Here is a 25699-nt window from a genome sequence, read left to right on the forward strand (position 1 = left end):
GGTTCATGACTTTCTGCAGCTCTACATCACAAGAAGTGAGAGTTTGTAACTGATGAAGAAGAGACTTTGAATTTGGCTTTAAGTCTTGCAAAGTGGCTTCATAGCATTCACCTTCTTCAATAAGTATGATGAAGTCAGCATCGATAGTCTTCAGGGGATGCCATGACAGTGAATCAACAATGAGTTTTACCTGGACGGTACTCTTCGTGAGGGTTATATCTCATCCAATGTCAAAAGCATCGTTGGCATCTCACTGGAACTTTATCCAAATGTTTGCCGTTTATCAGTCGTACTAGAGATTTGTGGTTGGTGAAGAGTTGAAAGGAAGACAAACCAAAGAAATATTTGGAGAAACATGCACTAGTTCAAACTGCTGCTAAACATTAGTTCTCAATTTGAGCATATTGAGTTTTGGCATCAGTGAGTGCTCTGGAATAAAATGCAGCTGGTCTCATTAAACCATCATGCTCTTGAAGAAGTACTCCACTGAGGCCTTAACCACGTGTGTCAGCACAGACAACAATAGGACAATTGACATCATTGTAGACTAGTCAACATTTGTTGGTAAACAGGGCTGCAGTGGGGTGCCTAATGCCTGCTGCCATGTCGCCTTGGAGTTTCCCCTCCTAGATGTTCCCAGGCTGAAGTGGCTTAGGGAGCTAACTCCTGCCACCCCCAGCCCTCCCACTTCCAAGCTGGTGCAGAGGTCTATGCCACCAGTTCACCACTGGCCTACTATGGTGGGGCTACACCACTGGGCAGAAATAATATAGCAGCACCAAGATGCTATGCCAGTACAACTCTTACTTACCAAGCAAGTAAGTATAATAAGTATATGCCGGTATAGAGACTAGTTGGCTCCTGAGCATCTCTGTCCACATTAGGAATGTGCTGTAACTGTTCTTGGGCACAATCACTTAGTATATTAATATGTACTACATTTTAGAAAGTAGTCTGTGGCTTTGCCATATTCCTTTTTGTTTCAGTTTGAAGAAAGCTTCTTACTTGAAAATACTAAAAAATGAGGGGGAGGGTGCACCTGTTTTATATAGACTGTTGTTTTATGCCATGGGTGCTTTCCACTGACAGAAAGCACTTCTTCTGGTGGAGGGCAGCCCATTTTCTCCAGTTCCCTTCTGCAGCAGACTCCCAGGAGACTGATGGGCAATAGCAGTGGAAGGGAGGGCAGTTCAGTTCCACGAGAAGATCTTTGTTCCTGGCTGGTTGGATACAGCCCATTAACTTTAATTATCAGATCGTTCTAACAAGGTAAACTGTGCTTCTTCCTCAAATTATAGCTGCCTGAATATTCAGCAAGATTGCAATCTGTGTGCTTCCCTGCCAAAGCTAAAGGAAATGTGGATGGTGAAATCTTACTGCTGTTTTTCAACCATATTTTCAGCAAAGTATTTAAACCAAAACCAAAAATATAATCACGTCTTTCCTTTCAGTTCTCTTAAGCCATAACAGAGCATACAGAGGAATTCTTACAAAAGATTGTGCAAGAAAAGAAAACAATGGATTCTCAACCATTCTCACACCCTAGGTTATATGTCTGATAGTTTGAACACAGTTCAAACTAGCAATTCCAAACACCTCTTTTCCCTATATATCTGCATTTTAAAAATTGATTTGTCTTTCAGTGATAAACACATATGGTCCAAAACAGAGGAGGGGGTGGCTCCACTTCCCTTTTTGCTTGGCACCTTGTCAATAAACAGTAGTAATTGTATTTAATTTTCACCCGGTCTTTCCTCCAGAAGTAAGAATTGGATTGCTGAACTGGAATGGAGATTAATATTCCATGTCGGCATTGACTTTGTTCCTAGCCTGTCACAATGATTTTCCTCTGTTAATTCAGCTTGCATCCTTAGCAAAACAAGCAAATTAATATCATATAGATCTTATGGATACCAGCAGTGACTTTTACAATGCAACAAGACTGAAAGTCATAAGTCTTGTTATACAGGATTTTGCTCACATATATTAGTTGAGTTCCAGTGCTGGGCTTTCCATGGGCAGAGGTCAATGGGAGTGTTTGGGCTTATCAGTTCTAAAGGAGCAACTAGCATTAAGCCATGTACTTGAAATTCTGCACTCTTCATTGGCACTTGAATCATCGGAGTGGCAACCAAAGACATGCATAGGCAGCTTGCAACCTAACCATAGACATGACTCCAAATACTGATGGAGAGGTATACCAATGAACATCAGATGCTGGGGATAAGAAGAGGCAGCCCTGCTTGTAATATTCCAAGAGATATCAATCAGACCACTGTGGGCAACTCAGACTAGATCAGGGGCCAGGAACCTTCATTATCAAAAAAGCCATTTTTGCTCCCCAAAAAAGAAATAAAAACTATCAACTTTACTATTAGGTCTAATTGAGCATTAATTAATATGTTTTGCCACATGTGGCAATACTCTGCAGTAGATTATTTATGATTATTTTGTACTTTAATTTTGCATTTCCATTACAATACTACCATGTTTTGTGGCATTTATGAATAGCCTGCAGGCCATAATAATTATAGACTAACTGACCAGCAGTGTAGTCAAGATAGTGTTGATAGTGACTGCTTTATACAGCATAAACTGACGAAATTTACCAGCACAAAACACACTGATTATCATCAACATGATTTGCTTTAAAAGGACATTAGACAAGCTCATGGAGAGGTATGCTATTAGCTGTATCAGCAAAACAGAGCCTCCAGGCTCTGAGAAATGCTACAGGGAAGGCTGTTCCTTTAACCTCATAAATGTGGGATTCCTAAACATAGATGGACCTTGACCTGATCCAGTAAAGCTTTTCTTACATATTGCCAATCCCATTTGCCTATATGCTTTGAAAGGGGCAAGGGGAAAAGTGATAAATGCCTTGTCAAAGGAAAAATACCTTTGCACTGTCCTCAAGCCCCCTTCCCCTTTATATCTTAAGTCCAGCTCTTTCCCTGCAGTTGCTGCCTCAACAAGATTATCAATCTATACAACTTCATGGAACATCCTGGCACCAACCACCCCCCTGTCCAGCAGATGCCTCCCCTTCCTCCTCCTTCCCCACAGCAGCTTTGGCCACTGAGGTTTCCTTTCTCACCAGCTGGCCACTTCTCCTTCTGGCCCACTCCTCCCTGGCCCTCTTTCCTTTGGCCCAGATGGCCTCATTTACTGTTCTGGCAAGGCTGCATGCTTTACAGGCAGCTTTGGTTCACACTAGACCCACTCAGAAGGGAGGGTCTAGAGGCTGTGGGTACCAGGGGTGGCAGAGGAAATCCGTCTGGAATAATGGACATAGCATCTTCCTCCTCTCTAGCATTTCTGCCTGTCTCACAGGGGCAGGGGGAAGCAGAGCGCAAGTGCACAGATACTGGTTGTAGTGGGTTTTCTGGGCTGTGTGGCCGTGGTCTGGTGGATCTTGTTCCTAACGTTTTGCCTGCATCTGTGGCTGGCATCTTCACAGAGGGAAGTCTGAAACACACTGTGTCCAGAGAGAAGGGAATGTTTGGGGTATATATTGTCCATGTCCCAGAGTGAGGAACCAATCAGTAAGTGTTTGGGTGGAACTTGTTATGCAAAGTTGTGGTTGATAGTATTGTATTGCAGGTAGGGCTTATAAGTCCAGGGAGTGATTCACCTTTTCATGCCCTGTAGCAGCAGCAGTGTTGGTGAATGCAAATCCTGTGTTTGGATGGAGTCCATTGTTCATGAACTCAGCATGCCCTTGGGATTTGCTTTTGGTGTTTTTAAGTACTGGTAGCTAAGCTTTGTTAATTCTCAGAGTCTCTTCTTTCCTGTTGAAATTGTCTTGGTGTTTGTGAATTTCAGTGGCCTCCCTGTGCAGTCTGACAAAGTAACCTTCTGAAATGAGGCCATTTCAAATGAAATGTTATGTCCAGTTTTGATTCAGACATGTTCTGCAACTGCAGATTATTCAGGATGGTTACGCCGACAGTGTATTTCGTGCTCCTTTATACGAGTCTGAATGCTGCGTTTTGTGGTTCCTATGTAGACCTTTCCACAGCTGGAGGTTGTGCGATAGATTCCTGAAGAAGTGAGGAGGTCTCTCTTGTCTTTTGCTGAAGCATCTCCTGTATTGTCCTGGTAGGTTTGAAGATGGTTTGTAGGTTATGTTTCTTCATCAGTTTCCCCATTTGATCAGTGATTCCTTTGATGTATGGTAGAAATATTTTTCCTGTGGTGGGCTGTTTCTCCTCAGTTCTCTGGGTTTCTCTTTGTCTTAAAGCTCTTGGTCTTGGTCTTCTCTTCTCTTGGTCTTAGAGCTTTAAGACCAAGAGAAACCCAGAGGACTGAGGAGAAACAGCCCACCACAGGAAAAATGATATAATAGGCATCACTGAAACCTGGTGGCATGAGTCTCATGATTAGAATGTAATAATTGAGAGGTATAATGAATTTCAGAGAAATAGACCAACTAGGAAAGTAGCATTATATGTCAGGGATGATTACACCTGTGAAGAGGTCCATGACTTAAATCTTGGAAGCCAGGTTGAGAGCATCTGGATAAAAATTAAAGGGGAAGGAAACAACAATGATCTTGTTATGGGGATCTATTAGGCCCCTTCTGCACATGCAGAATAGTGCACATTCAGTCCACTTTCACAACTGTTTGAAAGTGGATTTTGCTATTCTGCACAGTAAAATCCAGCTTCAAAGTGCATTGAAAGTGGATTGAAAGTGCATTATTTTGCATGTGCAGAAGGGGCCTTAGAGACTGCTCTGACTGTCTTGTACTCATGGTGTTACCCATGTGATTCTGCTCTCTAAATCAGTGGAGTTGCACCAATGTTGTGTTACACTGGTGTAATACTGTGCCCCTATTGTGATATTATGGTGATTATGCTTGGACTGAACGGTAAATTATGTTGGTAGGTAACATCCATTTTAAAGGAGTCTCTTGAAATATCTATCTCAAGGAAAGGTGAGAGACCTGAAGCCCGTAAACCTAGTCTGACTTTATTCCCTTTCTTTTTGGTGATCTGGAAACGCCGTACATGGCCCAAGCACACATTTATTTCACCCAAACTGGATTAAAGTTTACTGGCAACAAATGCAATTTTAATGCATCAGACTGCCAGTTATACTAAAACCCTAGAAAATGAAAGCAAGATATTTTTTCCCCTAACAGCATACAAGCTTTCAAAGCCTGCATTTACTGTCATCGATAAAAGTATTTCAGCAGACATTTTCAGGAGATAATTTAATACCCAGCAGCATGTAAATAGCTTCCTGCATTAAACTGCATTTTATTATGTAGAAATATGGATTGGATTATAATTTGCTGTGATGCATCACAGAATAGTTGAGCTGATTCTTTTGTACGAGGAGTGAAGTCAATCAAACCCAATTGTTCAGGAACAACTGAAATGAAAAGCCATGGGGAGATTTGTACCGATGTGGGAGTAAGGAACTTCAAGTTAGGAACATGATGAAAGACTAAATTCAGAATGTTGGGTACCTGCTGACAGACGTTCATTAATTGGTTGTGTGGAGCTTTGCTGATCTGTGTTCTTTGAAAACGGCATTATATTAGTTATTGGTTCATTTTGAGAATACCAGTATTGCCGAATTTTAGTACCAATAAATTCGTTGTGTATTCTCCTTACTTCACCTACAGGCTGCAGGTAAAATAAAATTGATCTGATCCCACCCAATATAATTTCATAGTCTCCATCTCTCCCAGTTTACCCAATTTTCTCATACCTGTCCTTGCTAAACTACTGTAAACTGGAAGAGCATTTGAGATGCCTTTTGGACATTTTGGCATGCAAGTTTCTAGAGTTGCGATTCATTCAGTTGCTGCAGTTCACTTCATCTGGTGTCTGGGAGTTAAATATCTGAGTGGGGAAGGGTCATGCATATCTTTAATATGTACATATGTAAATGCATGGACAAAGGCACCATAATGTGTATGAGCAAAGTGCTGTCAAGTTGCAGTTGATCTATGGTACAGGAGTCTGCAGTGGGTGCCTGTGGGCTCCATGGTGCTCTCGCCAGGTGTTTTAGGAAGTGGGTGAGGCCACATAGGGTTTTTGTCCAGTAATATTTATGGGTGGCTGTGCAGATTTTTTTTAAACGTAGCTTTAGCAGCAACAGCTACTACTGTGTGACTGAAGTAAAGCCATGACAATCATTCTGTGACTGGCGCCTCTGCCTCTTGTGGCAGTCATTTTGTGACAGATATTTTGTGGCTGTCCCCATCACGCTGTGTCACAATTCCAAAGGTGCCCACAGGCTCAAAATGGTTGGTGACCCTGGCCAAGAGACTAACAGGTTTGATATTGTTGTCCTCTGAATAGCAACCCTCGAATTCCTTGGAAGTTTCCCATTGAAATTCTAATCAAGTTGATGCTGCTTAGTTTAAAAGATTTGATTAGATGAGGCTAACCAGGTCAAGGAAGGCACCATGATAGTTTGCTAGTTCACAGGTAGGGTTACCTACAAGCCTGGAGAAAATGTCTTGTTCTTTAAACAGAGGCTTAATGTGAGGAACTGTGCATGTGAAATAATTATCATCACATGATAAATAATATCCCATCAAGCCTCTATTAAAGCAACAGGACATTTTTTTTCATCAGGCAGCTGGTGACTCTAGCTGCAGCTGGTGAGGTATATTATGAGCTACTTATAATGTACTGTAGAACACTTGTGTTTTTCAACTATATCCATAGTTAAAACAACAGTATCTTTACTTTTATATCAGCAAAGGAGGTACTAGTGCTAAATAAATTAATTCCACACAGAAATGGAGGGGAAGAGAGGGTTTGGCAATTTGTAGTGAAGGGTACTTTGGTGTGATTACACATGCAAAAGACCAGAGTGCTTCTATTGTTATTTTCATCTCTGAAATGTTTCAAAATATGTCATCTGACACTGCATTCCTATGCGGATAGGCAGTGATTTATCAGTAATGTGTAATTTAACACATTTTTTCAGTCACATGAATTTAACATTCATTCTGTTTATGAAATATTTATAGACTGATGCAATAAAAAAATTCATGACGGTTATACTGTGAAATTACTTATCTAAGTATTTGTTTTAAGTAGGTCACCACTCCCATCATTATCAAATGCATTCTCATGACCCTTTTGATAACATATAACATGTATCATTCCAGAGGAGATACTATGCTTGCATTCAGTTACTCCTTGCTAAGTAAATAGATGGAGCTTCTGCATCTGCGATAACAATCAGTTCCTAAGTGAGAACTTCCATTCCGTACATAAAGACTGTGTCTTTCTTTACTATACTCTAATTTTCTTCAAACAAAAATACTTACCCAATCCTGATTGTTAAAGCTATAGTTCAGGATCAAGAGAGCTAATGTAGACTTACTCAAGGAGTTGTGCTCATCCTGCATAATTCTGATTTCTTTTCTTTGAATAGCAAACCTCTGTACCTTTATCACAAACATTTTAGGACACTTCTGTCAGTTTCATGTCACATAAGGTGGGACAGGGGCCTCCCAAATATTGGTCATGATGAAAGGACTGATTTTCCATCTCTTCTCAAGACAAACTGTTTGTTTATTGAAAACATTTTGTGATACTTGTCTACCAGATCAGGGTTCACAAGGCAGCAAACACAAAAAATTGAAACATTTCAAGCAATTAAAATGCAGTTATATTGGTAAAATAATTCAATTAAAACATATAACAAACAACACTAGAAGAGTCAGTAACCATTATTGGGGGCTTGCCAGATGAAACAAAAAGAATTTACCTGCTGACAAGAGATTCCGATAGAGGGAGGCAAATGAATCTCCCTAGGGAGGGAGTTCTACAGTTTTGATGCCATAACCTAGAAGGCCCTTTCTCAGGTAGCCAACCAGCTAGCTTCAGATGGCGCAGGAAATGAAACAGGGCCTCCAAAGATGACCTCAGTATATAGGTAGGTTCATAAGGGAGGAGGCAGTCCCTAAACTATGTTAGTCTCAGTCTGTACAAGTCTTGAAACATGATAACTGCCTTGACAGATCAGATAAAGGTTTCTCAAATCCAACACCTTGTTTCTACCAGCCAGAAACCTCTAGGCACTTAGAAGCAGAGTGCGAAGATAACGGCTTTCCTGTTGTTTTTCAGCATCTGGCAATCTGAAACAGACTGCATAGGAGGTTCTACTTAGCTATTGTGGTCAATAGCTGTTGCTAGAACTACCTCTTTTTAAAAACCTAAGTAGCAGCCATCTTTGCACGCTGTGGTAATTAATTCTATATTTTTGATTTATGGGAACAATTTCATAATCCTTTCTTGAAAACAAATTGCCAGCTAGAAGCATGAAATAATAATAATAATGGCAATGCCCCTGTTGCCGTGGATTTTGGTTTCAAGCCACAAAGAAATGTAGCAATATGCCCAAGCCAAGGTAAACTGAAAAGTTGAAGACTAAGAAACCAAATCTCAAAATTTTCTGTCTGCAGCTCTGAACAAAAGAACATTCTTCTCCAAATAGAAAAAAAACAATGGAAATAAAAAAGAAAGCTAATAATTTTTAAAAAGGAGTTTGCAGATGTCTTAACTTAATGGCAGCTCAAAACAGCAAGAAAGCAACTGAGTTGTTATTCTTCTCAGTGAGAACTACAAATGGGAAACATCTTTTTTTTGCCTGTCTCAAATATTAAACCAGCATCGAATGATTCACAGTACCAAAGAAATACAAGATAAAGAATCAGCATTACAAAATATTGAAGCTGTGCCACACACAAAAAAATGAAAGAAAGAAAGAAAAAAGAAACAATTCTATCTTGGGAAATTATGTGACTGAACTTTTCACAATGATGTATATTTTAGGAGTTATAGCACACAGTGGATTTTTAAAAAAGGAAAAAGATTTTTACCTGATATGTGAAAGAATATTAATGGTTTGAGAAGTTTAAATCTGAATCAAATAGCAAGACATTTGTAATCTTGGCGCTGGTTTGTTTCTGCACATTTTGAGAGACTCAGATAAGGCAAGGTCTTTAAAGGACTACAGTTTAGAAATTGCTTGACATTACAATATTTTATCAATAACTGATAGTTCACCTATCAAAGAAACAGCAATTTATTTCACTTAGGAATCTAACAGTGCAATCATTTGCAGTGTAATGCCATTAATTTCAATCAGTTGAGGCAAGAATAACTTTGCAGTGAGGCCAAACTCAAACTTATTAGCACTTAAAAATGGCTGATTGTCCTCCACGCTGGTAAAAAGCTCATTAGGAGAAAAATTTCCAGACAATTGAATGTTACATAAACAAACAATTTAACAATAAAAATAGATCAGCAACGACTGTGAAGTAATTATGTAACTATTGACAGTGTTTGTGTGTTGAGGACCAGTAGCTCATACACAGAGCCTAGATGAATCATCTGGGTTTGCCAAATAATTGTTTGATGTGACATGAACATGCTCTTTGAATACGTATTTTTCTCTCACCCTTGCACAATCGGAATAAATGAGTGAGTTCTCCTTTAACATAAGATTCAGTTTGACATCACATCCCAATCAGTAAACAATGTTTTTAATTTCCATTCAAAACCAGGGCATTGGATCTAGAGTAAATGGCCAATTTCCACAGAACTCTCCTTCCTATTGCAGACTTGCATTGTGGCAATTCTCAGGATCCACTTTCCCCCAGGAGAGGAGTTTTGTGGAAAGCAGTGGGCTGCAATGGACGAGGTGGTGGTGGTGGGGAGAGTAGAAAAGTCCTATCCACTGGTAGAAAACTTAGTTTGGGTCTAATGCAGTTAGTGTAAATAATGGATAGTGGACCTTTGTAAGAAGGAATGGAAAGTACCTCATCTCCAATAATGCCTACAATCAATAAATGTGCATCATATTAAAGCTAAGAGATCAAGCTTTTTAAAAATCTTTGAGGAGAGGCCATGGCAGAATGTCCCAGGTTCAGTCCCCTCCCCAGTTAAAAGGATCTCCAGTTAAAAGGATCAGGCAAGAGGTGATATGAGAAACCTCTACCTGAAACCCAAGTGTGCTATTGATAGTCAGAGTGGGCAATGCTGGCCTTGATAGACCAATGGCCCGAATCTGTATGCGGCAACATCATGTGCTTCTTAGAACTACTGTATTTTTCACGTGTGCATTTATGCAAATTAAATCAATTAATATACAATCCATTCAAAATATCAAGTAGTCAGATCTGTGTGATTTAACAAGGCGGCAGCTCTCATCATAGACCTAGGCTTCAAGAAGTATTCTTGTTGATGCAGCCCTGTGGTCATAAAACTCCACTGAAAGAGGTATCAAATACTGATTCCTAAACTGAAGATCTTCTTAGTTGGAAGTGTACCTATACAAGCTCCCTGAATTATCCAAGCCTGAGTCCCTTAAGAAACTGCCACATCTGTTCAAACCTTGACAATGTCAGAACCCATTTTACCAAACATTCCAAGACTGTTATCAGGAAAAGGCCTAGACTAAGATTTCTACTCTACAAAGAGGTTGGGACAGATTAGGATTAGTACTTGGATATGTACAGAGGTATCCCTTCGGGGGTAGGGCGGTCTACTAAATGGAATAAACAACAACAGCAGGAGCAACAACAATAACAATAATATTCTCACACTGCTGTGAATCTTTCTTGAACCTTTGAACATATGAAGCTGCCTTCTACTGAAAAAGACCCTCAGTTCATCTAGGTCTGTATTGTCTACTCACACTGGTAGTGGGTCTCCAAAGTCTCAGGCAGAGTTCTTTCACATCACTTTCTGCAAGGCCCTTTAACTAGGGTGACCATCCGTCCCGATTTTTGTGGGACACTCACGCTTTTGCATAGAGTGTCCCGCGTCCCGCTGGGCTTATGCCATTGTCCCGATTACGGACTTGGTATTGCATAATACCCACACTTCGCCTTTTGCAGTGGCTCCTCCAGTCAGGAAACAGGAAGCCTGCAGAGAAGACTACAGCTGCCGCAGTATCTTCTGGGGCTTCCCTGTTTCTGACTGGGGGCTTGGCAAAACTGCCTTTGCATGGAGCTTCCCTCGATCAGAAACGGGAGAAGCCCCAGAAGACACTCGCGCAGCCGCGGCTCTGCCTCTGAAGCTTCCCTCGACTCAGGCCCGCCAGCATAAAGCTTCTGCCTTTTGCTCCTGCAGCCTTTTGCTCCTGTGGCCGCGCGCACGGGCTTCTGAGGCTTGCCGTTTGCCGCCCTGTCACAGGCGCGGGCGGCCGCTTCCCCGTCCCGGGCCGGAAAGGTGACCATCTGGTCACCTTACCTTTAACTGGAGATGCCAGGCATTGAATCTGGGATTTTCTGCATACCTAGCTGATGCTCTATCACTGAACCACAGCCCACTTTGTTGACCTTGGGCCAGTCACATACATTTTACTTTACATGTAATTTATATACCGCCCTCTCCCAAAAGTGCACAACAATATAAACAATAACATAGAATCAATAAGCAAGACATAAGTATCATATAATCATAACACCATAAATATAACATCATAAACTTAACATTATAACAATAAGCATAATATTGTAAATATAAAATTATGAGCAGCAAGTAAACATAACATTATAAAGCAACCAGCGTCAATAGTATAACATCATAAACTCTAAACAAAATTTATAACAACCTACATGCAATTAACATAAATAAACTGTAATAAACTGAGATGGCAATTTCCCCTTTCTGTAGTATAGACTACAGAGAACACCATGGCCTAAGAACTAACCCTTAGCACTCTACAACTGTGTTAGTGTGAAAAGCCGAACCTACTGTGCTTCCCAAGTCCTGTGTAGCTTGGAGGGAAGAGAGGGGACTCAACTAGCTGAGGGCCTGATCCTCCATATGGGGCTCAGCTAGCCCTGCATGGAGGATTGAGCCCTCTCTGCCCCCCTCCCTGCTTCCCAAGTCACACAGGTCTTGGGAATCACAGAAAAGGCAACAATCATCTATGTGGGGCTCAACTGGGTGGACCAGTGCTGGGCTAGGTTGGAGGGTGCTTTCCTGCTGCCCCACACACTGCCCCACCTGGCCCTGCTTCTTCTTTGGCGGGGATGAAGGCTGGTGGAGGACTGGAATGCTGGCCCCTGATAGAATACATGGTGACTGGCTAACAGTGAGTTGTCACCATACAATTCATCCTTAGGCAATTGTGCCTAAGTATAAAAAAGGGCTCTGCCAAACTGCAGACCTTTTTGAAACAAGTTCTCTGCTACATGTTTTGCCAGGCCTTTAGCTGAGGGCAGCAATGGGGTTTGACCCATCTTCACAAGCCTTCCTTCACCTTCCCTTCTGTTTTGGACTGTGTGTGTGATATGGGGGTTGGGGAAAATGTTTTAAGCTTAAATTGGTCCACCCTCAGTTGGGGCTTTAAGGGCGACATAATGTACTGTGCATGTTTTTATTGATACAGTATTGGAAGCAACCCTAAGCCTCCACTGTCAGGAAAAGATGGATAAAAGTCCAAGAGAGACAGACAGTCAGAAAGACAGACAGACATAGGAATTGTCCTTGATGTTGCAGATGCTGCTGTCCTGTCCTGTTGTAGAATATCTCCTTGTTCATTGCCCTCTACCTCCCATGTACCTTTTAGGTGAGCTCAACCTGATCTCTTACTAGGACTGAACATTATGTGTGGTAGGAAGCATTGGGTTCTGTGATTCTCATGTTATCAATGAATGCTACTTGGTGCCTTCCAGTTAAATGTAATGGGGAGTGTTCATGAATGTCAGGGTGATTGGTAGATAATGCTAGAGTTGCCAGGAATTCTGTGGAAACAGCTGCCAATTACGCTGATTTCTGTGTCTACTGCAGTTATTGTGCTTTTACTTCTGGGAATACAGGGGATCATTCAAGACTATGGCATGATGGTACACTAGGGCAATGGGACCATGGGGCCATCCCAGTCCTTTTGCTGAACAGGATATGTAATGAAAAACATGCAGTTTCTAGTGCCTCACACCAAATTCTTTATTCTGCCAACTACTAAACTACTTTTAGCTCTAGCTGAAATGATCCATTTATCCTTTCTGTCCTACTTTTAAATTGCATTGCTTTTCAATCTTTGTTCCTTTTCCAAGGTCCTTTGTATGTTTTTCAGTTTTGTCCTATTTTATCTCCTTGTCTGTCTTTGTTATTTCTGAAGAGTTGTACCATACCCTGAAGTGACTTGGATAACCATTTTTATTTCACAGAGGAGCCTTCTAAAACTTAGTGATAATTTTTGGATGGCATCAAGAGTGTTATGATTTTGAATACCATCAGAAGTTTGGAAAGGATTATCACCTGGGGCCAGGACCCCAGCATAATTTCTAAGGGTCTGGTACATACTTGACAGAAAATATAATCACAACCATCATCATCCAATGCCAATTATGAAAACAGCAAAATTAGGTCACACACACACACACACACACACACACACACACACACACACACACACACACACACTCGCCGCTTTTTCTGTGGAGCAGCATTGGCACAGTGGTGAAGAACAGGTGTATAATCTGGAGGAACCAGGTTTGATTCCCTGCTCTGCTGCTTGAGCTGTGGAGGCTTATCTGGGGAATTCAGATTAGCCTAGGCACTCCAACACACGCCAGCTGGATGACTGTGGGCTAGTCACAGTTCTTCTGAGCTCTCCCAGCTCCACCTACCTCACAGGGTGTTTGTTGTGAGGGGGGAAGGGAAAGGAGTTTGTAAGCCCCCTTGAATCTCCTTATAGGAGATAAAGGGGGATATAAATCCAACTCTTCTTTTTTATTTTATTTCCAAGATGCTATGAATGGACTATACCATGACCTGGATGGCCCAGGCTAGTCCGATTTTGTCTGGTTAGGGCTAACCCTGGTTAGGGAATGGCAGGGTTGTTATGCCGAGGAAGGCAATGGGAAAGCACTCTTAGCCTTTTCCCTTGAAAATCATCAAAATTTGGCTTTGACGATGGCATTTTACACATTTGCATAAATATATCTTTGTACTGGGATTGTAATCAGGGCCAGTAAAATGGATACACACATTCACTGTTGAATCTGGTAAGTAAGTTTTTATAGTGCTCCAAAACTTGAGGAATTAGGCAGTGGGATCAAATAAGTGCATAATACAGCAACCAACAGTTCTGTCATCCCACTTTGAACTCTCTTAAAACTGTCACTTGTGCTCATCATCAGTTACCAGGACACACCTACCTTTGAGAGAGTCATTTGGTTCCACTACTGAAATAGAAAAACTGCTCCACCAATACTGACTGTGGTTTTCTAGTCTTCCTGAGACAGCTTTATAAATATGATGAACTTCAACCTGTTGAGTTTATAGTCAACGTCATATGATTGACAATCAAAAACACGGGAAGTAAACTATCGAAATAAATTATTATATTCCACAGCATCCAGGGACATAATTCCCATTGGGCTAAGTGGGCAGTTGCCCAGGGCGCCAAAAATGCAGAGTTCGTTTGTGGTTTTTTTGGTATTTTAGTGGGTTTTCGGTTCTTGGCCTGCAGGGGGTGAAGTTTTTAGGCTAGCAGCACCAAAATTTCAGGGATGTTTTGGGAGACTCTCCTGATGCTATCACCCAGGTTTGGTGAGGTTTGGTTCAGAGAGTCCAAAGTTATGGACTCCCAAAGGGGGTGCCCCATCCCCCATTGTTTCCAATGGGAGCTCATAGGAGATGGGGGCTACAACTTTGAGGGTCGATAGCTTTGGATCCCCTGAATCAAACTTCACCAAACCTGGGAAGTATCATCAGGAGAGTCTCTTACTAATACCATTCAGGTTTTTGTGAAGTTTAGTCTAGGGGGTCCAAAGCTATGGACTCCTAAAGGGAGTGCCCCCATCACCTGTTGTTTACAATGGGAGTTAATAGAAGATGGGGGCTACACCTTTGAGGGTCCATACCTTTAGACCCCCTGAACCAAATTTCACCAAAACTGGGTGGTATTATTAGGAGAGTCTCCTAAAGATACCCTGAAAGTTTGGTGCTGCTAGCTTAACAATTTCACCCCTGACAGCAGGCACCCCCCAAATTTCCCCAGATTTTCCTTTTAAATCCCCTTTGGCATGGATTTAAAGGGAGAATTTGAGGTCCCCGGTTTAAACATTGAAAGTGATGCTGTTTCAGGGTGGGGGAGAATCAACACCAAAATAGCATCACTTTAAATGTTGTTTAAACTGGGAGCCCCAGATTCTCCCTTTAAGGTGGATTTAAAAGGAGAATCTGGGCTCCCTAGTTTAAACACCATTGAAAATGATGCTGTTTGGGGGTGGATTCCAGCATCACTTGTTTAAACTAGGGAGCCCAGATTCTCCTTTTAAATCCACCTTAAAGGGTGTTCCCAGTTTAAATAACATTGAAAGTGATGCTGTTTCCCCCAATTGGGGAGACTGGATACAACACCATAAAATGTTTTCATAGCAGTAATAAAACATTTTGAAAGCATTTTGAAAATGTTTTCAAAAAAATTATTTCTGCTGTGTGGCATAGCCTATTGCTGTGTTCAGATTTGTGAGTTGGGGCATGTTCTACCCTGTTTTCCCGAAAATAAGACAGTGTCTTATATTCATTTTTGCTCCCAAAGATGTGCTATGTCTTATTTTCAGGGAATGCCTTATTTCTCCGCTCCAGAGCTGCATGCTCTTGTCGACGGGCATGCTTCAAAACAAAAACTTTGCTATGTCTTACTTTCGGGGGATGCTTTATATTTAGCACTTCAGCAAAACCTCTACTACATCTTATTTTCAGGGGATGTCTTAGTATAATGTGATGGTGACTTTGAAACAACCTGGTGTAAAAAAATCATTGCTTGGTCATGGTGGGGGAGGGCGGCTGCCCACGGGGGGGGGGGGCAAACTCCAGTTTGCCTAAATACACCACTGGGCGTAGCTACAAGAGGACTGGGGTGTGTGCGTTGCACCAGGCATGCGCCTGGGGGAGGCATCAAACTCAGGTTTTGCCCGGGGCTCCAGTTTGCCTAGTTACGCCACTGACAGCATCACACAAGCGGTGTCATTTACATCCTATCAAACAGCTGCGTTTGGAATAGGCCAAGCATGTTATTTCATTCAGCAGACTGTGCCATTCAAACATCAGGGATGACTGTTCAGAATGTTTGAACAACCTCCATGTGATTTCAATTGCCCCTCCTTCCATTCCCTTTTCCCACTTGACGAGCTTTGTTCTAATTATGCATTCAGGTTCGAAAACTTCATTAGAGGCTTTATGATTATGATGGTAGATTTCACAGCTGCCAGATCTTTAGCTACTGGTAGTTGTTGGCCTTCATTACAATTTGAGCCTCACCCAGAGGCTTAGGAAGTTGTAATGTGTCAGCGTATTATTATTATTATTATTATTATTATTATTATTATTATTATTATTATTATTATTATTATTATTATTATTATTATTATTATTACCACCACCACCACCACCACCACCACCACCAATACTAGGCATGGTGTCCTGAAGCATCAAGAAAATGTTGCTGTGGGCAATCTGCCAGTTATAGAGCTGCCACAAAACTGCATCCAGAATGACAATTAAATCTCACGTAGCATTGCTGTTCTTCTCTTGAGCCTCTCAACCAGCCGGAAGCAAAATGAAAGCTGTTAGTATATTTCAACGTCAATATATGTCCACGGGACAATATTATTAGTTTGAAAGCGAATTTAGCACATGCTGCTAGAAATTCTAATATCTTGGGGTTAAAAATATTCCGCAAGGCTTGCAGAAGGCAATCTGGTGATGGGTTTGTAACAATGTCAACACTATCCTTTCAACAGCTGTCATTCAAAGATGCCAAGTCACAGCAAGCATATTAGATTCCTGTTGTCTTGAATAATTGCTTTTACAGTGTCTCTTCTGGGAAGAGTTCTGTATTTATTCTTCTGAAAACAATACTTTCCTCTGTGTTCTTTGTGGTACCTACACTCCTCGCTTGTCCGTATTCGGATGTTTTCTCAGGAAGGTGGCTGTGAATAGCATGAAGGCTACTTTGAACTGTATGGGTTCTCTCTTGCTATTTTGATAACATATTCAAGGAAATGGTATTTGTCTTTTGACATGGGAACATGAATGAGATATAGGAATTGGGACTGGTTTGTACATTGTCATCTGCAGCATGTTAACAATATTTCAAGCTTATTTACCTGCACAGAAACTTTCATAGCAGAATGTATCTCATGCCACTTCTGATATTGCTCAAAGGCAGCAATATCAGAAGTGGCATGAGATAATTTCTGCTATGAAAGTTTCTAATGTTACAGCTGGAAACATGGGAACAGGTCTTTACCTCTTTGAAACAGCCCTGCAGTTCACCCAGCTTGCATTTGTATTTGTGTCTTGTTGTTGTGAAATTATGAAGATAGGCATTTTGTCCACCTTCTGGTCATTATAGACATTTGTGAACATTGGAAGGGAAATGTCCTGTTGGAATCAGGTAGATGATGTCATTTCTACTTGGAACTGGATTGCATTCAATTAGTATCCAGTTTTCTGATCAGCATACCTTGGTCAGATCCAGTATTTTTTACCAGGAAGAGTGTGGGGGACGAATACTTGATCTTTCACACCATTATGTGGATTTCACCATGGGCCTCTTACAAACAGAGGCATATCCGTGTCACCATGCCCCCCTTCCACTTTCTAGGGCCTGCTGCAGTTCGTTTACCAGGGCGGCTTGCATGTTTTTCTGTTGTTGGGCCATCTCCTGGTAGAAGCGTGCCTGGTGCTCAGTGACCCGTTGCTCAAACTGTGAAAGATCCAGGTTTCAACACTTCCTGCTTCCAGCCAGGTGGAGGCAGGATATAGTGACTGGGCAGTTTCAGCACAGGACCACCACTCCTTATGTGCTCCACCAGTGTGACACCCCTTGTTGGCGAGGAGTCCAGACTAAAGTATTAAGGGTTGGAGTCTCCAGTTCCCCAGTAGCCCCTGTGGCCTTAGGGAGAAAGACTCACTGACTGTCTCTCCCTCATGGTCTGGCAAGTTCCCCAGTGCTGCAAGGACTGTCAGCCAACAACCTTCTCCTCATTCCCTCTCGTTTCTTCTTACGGCGGAGGGGCATGCGTGTGTCCCACCCGAGCCTCCATCCCTCCAACCAGGGCCTCTGGGCTGGACTTGAGCTTCTCCTTTCTTGGGTCCAGCCTCTCCCACATTTCCCCTGAGGCCCCACCCTTTTTGCCTTGGAAGATGCTGAGACCTGCTGCTGCTTCTCCCCCTTGGCCACCTTTGCCTGCCTGCTTCTTCCAGTTCCTTGCAGACTCCTCTGCCCTGTAAGTGTCCTCTAGGTTGGAAAACTGGGTAAAAAAGTAGAAGAGTTTGGATTTATACGCTACCTTTCTCTTCTGTAAGGAGATTCAAGGTGGCTTACAGGCTCCTTTTCCCACAACAGAAACCTTGCAATGCAGGTGGGGCTGAGAGAGTTCTGAAGAGCTGTGATTAGCCCAAAGTCACCCAGCAGGAGTGTAGGAGCATGGAAACATATCTGATTCACCAGATAAGCCTCTGCCACTCAGGTGGAGGAGTGAGGAATCAAACCTGGTTCTCCAGGTTAGAAAGGTGGTGGTTCCCTTCTCCTAGGAACCACAGAGTGGCTCTGGGTGGTGCAAGGGTCTCTTGACCATGCCTAGAAGCTGCAAAACATGGGGAGGTTGCTCTGGGTAGTGCAGGGGCTTTCTAGCCATGCCTGGAAGCCATGCAGCATTGGGCAGTAGTTCCAGGTGCCATGGTGGTCTCCTGGCCATGCTTGAGAACCACAGAGTGTAGGAAGGTGGGTCTGATCAGTGCAGGGGCTTCCCGGCTGTACCCGGGGAGCCACAGAGCATGGTGAGGTAGTGTGGGGACATCCTGAGTGGAAGATTCTGCTGCCATTTCAGGACAATCACTTATTCCACTGTGAGCTCTTTAGTGGAAGGGTTGACCTCACATGTATATATGTGGGTCCTCTTCTCAATGACCTGTTGGTGTCCTATTCCGTGTGTTCTCATTTGAAAATGGTTCATACAAACTTGTTGGTGACCTTCAGCACCTTTCTTTAACTGGCTATGCAACTTTTATTGCTTCCCTCCCTGACACTTACTATTTTTCTCTTCTCACAATTTATCTCTGTCAAGATGAGGAGGACAGTGGGAGAGCTTTGGTTAGCAAATGGTGGATCAGGGCATGCCTTCAAGAGACAGTCAGCGTTGACTATGGGTCTGTCAGTTGCAAACTTGAATTAGCATATTTAAAACATAGCTCTTCTAATTTTGTCTTTATTTCAGAAAAGACCGGTGAAGTAAGGATCTTTATCCATTTTTAAAGAAAATGCTGCTTCTGTTAAGAAGAGGAATTGAGAGGCTTTTTTATTCTGAACTATCTTCTACTAAAATGCTGTCTATCTGCCATAACTCCCATGAGATAGGCAAAAAAATCTGTATCTTATGATTTTCCCTAATGATCAGGAGTATTTGTTCAGAGAGTTCTTGTTATTTTTCTATGCCTCTTTATCAGTAACTCCCTTTAAAATAATCAGTCTCTGAACATGTGTGTGTGCATACAAAAAATATATATTTTGTGCTGTGGATTTCATTGTAGAATATTACATTCTTGTGAAAGAAGAGCAGGTTCACAAAATATGTTTAATTTCATTTTCCTTACTATGGTGCCTGAGAACCAGAAATATTCCTCCCTTTGCTTCTCATAACTCAGTAATGGATTTTAACACTGTGAAATCTTTGATATGGTCTGAAACATCCCCTAATGATCCAGTACAGATGCAGGAGGTCATCCCTTTAGTCCTATTCCGTGTGTTCTCATTTGAAAATGGTTCATACAAACTTGTTGAATTTTACATGACCCAAGAACCAGCTTTTGTTCAAATACGCAGTTAATGAAGAGTCCATTTTTTCAGGGTACATGAGGTAATATCACTTGTCACACAAAATGAGTTAATGCTAGCAGGATTTTTCCCCCTCCTCCTGCCTGCCATCTCCAATCTTTCTCTTTAACATCAAAAGTCACTAGTGATTCTGTTGTCTCAGTGTTCAGGACTGGAAATATTCCTATCTGGGGTGGACAACATATGCACATATAGAATCAATAGTCTTTCCCTCCTCGTGTGTGGCCACATGTAGTGCCTATAGAGTCAGGAAGATGTGGTTGCTAGGGTGCCATGCCTTGAATCCATGTTAAGGTGGCTAATTTTAAGGAGAAATAGGCAGCACGCAGAAATGGGGCACCACGATTGTAATTCCAACTGTAGCATTCTGACTGGCTGCACCAGGAGGCCCAAAGGTCTCTTGAGAAGAGGGTGTCTCCCAGAAGACATCCAAACCACCACTGTTACCAGTCAGGACTCTGTGGCTGCTATGGTGACCACAGCACCTTTCCACCTTGTGAAGCCGAGCACTTCAGTAAAACATCTCAATTTTATAAAGAAGCAGGTTTTCATGGTGTGAAAGGGGAAGGATAATATACAAATCTTGAAAGAAAGAAAGAAAGAAACTCAAACTCAGTTTTCTTGAGTCCCGGGAGGTTGGAAAAACTCTGCAGACATCCGAAGTCATCCCCCTTTGGGGTCATTATGACCTTCCTGAATTGAGAGGAAGAAACTCCTATTTAGCCTTTTGGCTGTTCTAGTCTCTGCTCTTTAAGGTGTGAAATTCCAGCAAGATGTGAGATGTTACTTTTTTTCCCTATTTGCATCACTAAATTCTGTGCTTGGGAGAGAGATGACTCATCCCCTTTGCCAGCTTTAAGCTTGCATCCGGGTCCTAGCTCATGAACCCGCTACAGCCGCAATGGCTGTACTCTGTACTATTGCAGTGAATTCTTGGGTAGAGGCCCAAGGGCATTTCTCCACATGTGTTCTCAACAGGATGTAGTATGGGTTACACTATAGATCTGTTCCAATGCTTCTGTAGTGAAAGTTTATGCAGGAAAATTTAGAAGAGACTACAAAGGCAGAAATTAACTTGAATGCAATCTTACAGCTTTCCTCTTTCCTTCATGAACTGAGATTTGTTCAAAGTAACTTGAACTCTATTTAAAGCATTTATTAACAGTTAGTGATGTTGCCCAGCTATGTAGTGTTCCTGACTTGATATCCAAATCTGTCTGGCTCAGTGAAGACCCTAGGTACAATTCAGGACACAGGGCCAGAGGCAAGAAGCAGCTTGAAGAAAAGGTCTTGACTGAGGATGCTGAATGAGAAGGCCAAGAGGCAAGAGGTTCCAATAAGTTAGTCTGGTCCTGGCGTTAATGCCTGTGCAGTCATGATCTGGCTCGCTTCTTGTCTAATGATTCTGATGTTACATGACTTCCTGTCATGTGCTTGCAGCTTAGTGGAAGGCATTTTCCATGGATCCCAGATGTGGAATAGTTGAAGACTAACCAGAAAGCACAGGATTTACAATACCTGAGACTTCGTGCTTGGTTCCTGGAGGCAATGTGCCAGAATCCAGTCAGGTGTTGTTAGATCAAGAGGGGGAATACAGCCGAGGAGATGTGCTATTGCATTATATAATCTGCAACTGCTAGCTCCATGGTACAGGCTGTGTGGTGTTGGTTCTGGACTGGTAGAAATCCTGCTTACCTGGTGCATTGCCTACTCATAATGCTGTATTAAAAATGAGAATTATTTCTCTGAGGAGTTCTTCTCTGGCTTTGGTGTGTTATGTGCCATCCAGTTGCATCTGACTTATGGTAACCATGTAGGGTTTTCAAGGCAAGAGACATTCAGAGGTGGTTTGCATTGCTTGCCTCTGCATAGCGACAATGGGATTCTTGGTGGTCCTCCATCTAAATACTAACCAATGCTTTTCTGGCTTAGAATGTTATGTAAGACTCCGATCGTGTGTGATCAGTGTTCTGAGGGTGAGGCATCTACTAATCAGCTGTTTTGTAGGTGTATCTGCAGAAGCTTTTTAATACTCATTGCTCTCTTTTAACAAAGTTCCCATTAATTAGTGCAACCTGTAGAACCAAATCAACCAACCTAGCAGATTTTTTTTTAAAAAAAAAAATGAAAATCCTCTGCTCGGGTCATCTGATAATGTTGATTATTTCTTACAAATATTTGATGTGGTGGTTTCTCCTGGGAGCTGGGCAAGTTTCTTTGCATTGCTGGTGTTAAGTGCAGGTGAAACAAAACTGCAGTTCCCAGGAGGGAAATATAATTATGTGGGCTACACTTGTCAGTATCCATGCATGCACCAACACAACACATGCTCTTAGAAATAGATAAGCTTTTCCTGAACACTTGTCTGTTAATCTCAGCCTTATTGTTCTTGGTTATATGTCAGTAATAATGAAGCACACAACTGTTGTGTTTTTGCCTATTTAAGCATACATTTGAGACACTGAGGTAAATAGTTCTGCATAAGCCACCTAGATCACTGCTTGGGGCAGACTGATGAGGAGGGAGCTGATGAACCACAGGGCGCTGGCTCACTCCCAACCGTTAGCAGTGTGGAAGTCCATAGAAATCATCTCCTATACCAGTGGTGGTGAACCTATGGCACTCCAGATGTTCATGGACTACAATTCCCATCAGCCCCTGCCAGCATGGCCAATTGGGGCTGATGGGAATTGTAGTCCATGAACATCTGGAGTGTCATAGGTTCGCCACCATGGTCCTATACTGTCATTGTCACTGCCTGAATTCAAGTTTTGCCACAGAGGCTTGGCTTGGACCTGGGCAGTGTAAGTGTCAGTGTAGGAGGAGGCAACTGGAGTATCTGTCAGGCGGTAAAAAAGTAGACCTGTTCTTGGAGGATCCACCTGCTACATTTTCATGGGCATGGTTTACCCTTTCTCACTAATGTGCGAGAAGTCAGAAATTAATGTAAGAAACTAAGTATATAAGCTTCATTAAAAAGCAGCCTCCAATTGTCAACTTTCCTAGCAATTAGGTTTTAGCCACTAGAAAAATCTTTACTTCTGGGCTCAGTAGCAACTAAAGCTTATTGCTAGCAGCAGCTATGCTTCTTAGTAGTAAAGGCAAACCTAACCAGCAAAAATAGTGACCTAATTATTCTAGGAAACTTTTGAAGTCTCCTCCTTTAATGCTCTTCTTTGATGTCTCTATTGGAACAAACAAAGATGTTAAACACACTTCACTTTCAATGTTTGTCTCTTAGTGCCCGATATACCATTATCGTTAGTGTAAAAGTCATTAACATCTATTCCTTTGGCAACAGGAATTCTGTAGGAGTTGAGGCAGACCTCTCCCAGATTCTGATTATCCCAGGGGTCCCTACCTCCACCACATGTCTTTAAAGTGTCTTTGAATTAGGAAAGTGAACTGTTCTTTAAAATGCACTGCATTAGAAATAGAACCACAGAGAAAAAAAAGAGGTCAGACTGAAGAGAGAATAAGCAAGGAAGATGGCTAACACAGCAGCTGAAATTAAAGAAACAAGAATATCTGGTTATTATGAGACTTTTGCCCACAGGGTTTTATGCTAATAGGTAGAAATCAGATGTTTAATGTTAAGGCACATTCAAGAAGGTCAGGTGAAAGAAGAAAGAACCCCAGCTATTTATTGTACTGATACTACATCGTCTTTGAAATAATTCAGGGTGGCATCCATAATGCCCTCATTTTATTCTTACAACAACCCTGTAAAGTAAGAACATCTCAAAAAGAATATCAAAGAGGTAGAAAAAGTGCAGAGAAGGGCAACGAGGATGATTGAGGGATTGGAGCACCTTCCTTATGAGGAGAGGCTGCAGCGTTCGGGACTCTTTAGACGTCTGAGGGGGAATATGATTGAAGTCTATAAAATTATGCATGGGGTAGAAAATGTTGACAGAGATATTTTTCTCTCTTTCTCACAATACTAAAACCAGGGGGCATACATTGAAAATGCTGGGGGAAAGAATTAGGACTAATAAAAGGAAACATTTCTTCACACAATGTGTGATTGGTGTTTGGAATATGCTTCCACAGGGGGTGGTGATGGCCACTAACCTGGATAGCTTTTAAAAAGCTTGGACAGATTTATGGAGGAGAAGTTAATCTATGGCTATTAATATTGATCCTCCCTGATCTGAGATTGCAAATGCCTTAGCAGACCAGGTGCTCAGGAGCAGCAGCAGCAGCAGCAGCAGCAGGCCATTGCTTTCACATCCTGCATGTGAGCTCCCAAAGGCATCTGGTGGGCCACTGCGAGTAGCAGAGTGCTGGACTAGATGGACTCTGGTCTGATCCAGCAGGCTCTTTCTTATGTTCTTATGAAACCAAGTGGATCCATGAGTCTTCATGGGCAAGTATAAATGACTCCACCACCTAGACAGGGGATTGATTCAGGAAAGATCACAGTCAAAACTTTTTTTGCATGCTATATGAGCAGCAAAGTGTGAATTTTGCCAGTGCCACCCACAAATGTGCAATTTTCCTGGCTTCCTCCACTTAGCCACCATCCTTCATGTCAATAGAAGACTTTTGAAAATATCATTCTAATGTTATAACATTATAGTGACATTATCAGTTACTAATTTCCCAGAAGCTAAGATGGCTAAATTGAGGTTATCAGACTTTGGCCATATTATTAGAAGACAAGAGCCACTTTAGAAGGTAATAATGCTAGGAAAAGGTTACGGCAGCTGTGAAAGAGGAAAGGCCAAAATGAGATGGATTGACTCTATGCCGGAAGCCATGGTCCTCAGAATGCAAGACCTGAACAAGGCTGTTAACAGCAGGACATTTTGGAGGGCATCAATTTATAGGGTTGCCATAAGACAGGGAAGCAAATTGACAGCATTTAACACGCACACAATGTCTTTGTAAAAAAATGTTTGTCAAAGCCATCTGATGGTTTACAAAGGAATGGAAACTGTGGGGTACTGGAGAAAAGAAATTGTGGGAAACCACATACGATGCTTGATTACTACTGCTAATACTTCTGCATTCACAGCAGCAATGAAAGTTACCAGGAGACTCACCACTGTGAGTACACAAACATAAACACACACACACACACACATATAGTGTGTGTGCAGTGGTGTAGAGGGGGAAATGACCCCCGGGCAAAATGGCACCCGGCGCCCCCCCCCTCTTACTTTAGTTCAGCCGACTGCAAAAAACAGCCTGGCTGGAGTGCTGGCTGAACTAAGGTAAGTGGGGGGCAGCACACCCTGCATCCCCCCGTGGGACCCCACCCTTCCGTGTGCCCCTTCCACCCCCCCCCCCACTTATCTTAGTTCAGCAGCCTGGCTGCTCCGAATTGCGGGAGCTGGTTGGTGGGGCGGGGCTGGACATGAGCTCCTGGCAGCGGCTTCTGCCAGGCCTGGTGAGGTGGGGCTAAGGGAACGGGGTATCAATCTTTCTTTATTGCAGTCAAAGACCAGCACATAATAATACAAACTGAGAAGTGCACTTATACACAGTCGGTGACCATTTACTAAAAGGTCAACTCGCGAAAAAGCAAGTAGTAGATAAAATACATTTGATTATGTCAAAAGATTAAAAAGTTAATATAACTACACTTGTAAAGTGCCTATGAAGTCTTGCTAAAACCTATAGTGACATTACTAGAAAACTCCGGCCTCCAACCATATCTTCTAGGGATCACAGTTTCTTCAGTCTTTCCCTTGGGACGGGGTATTTTAAACAACATTATGTTTAAAAGATATTTTCTGCCCCCCATGTGACCCCAACGGAGTGTGCCATTCTTTAAAACAGAATTTTGGGTCTGTTTACATCTCTGTGGTTTTCATGGCTTGCCTATTCAAAATGTGTCATCCAGGAG

The sequence above is a fragment of the Sphaerodactylus townsendi genome, linkage group LG08, assembly GCF_021028975.2.
Source record: "Sphaerodactylus townsendi isolate TG3544 linkage group LG08, MPM_Stown_v2.3, whole genome shotgun sequence".
NCBI lineage: Eukaryota > Metazoa > Chordata > Lepidosauria > Squamata > Sphaerodactylidae > Sphaerodactylus > Sphaerodactylus townsendi.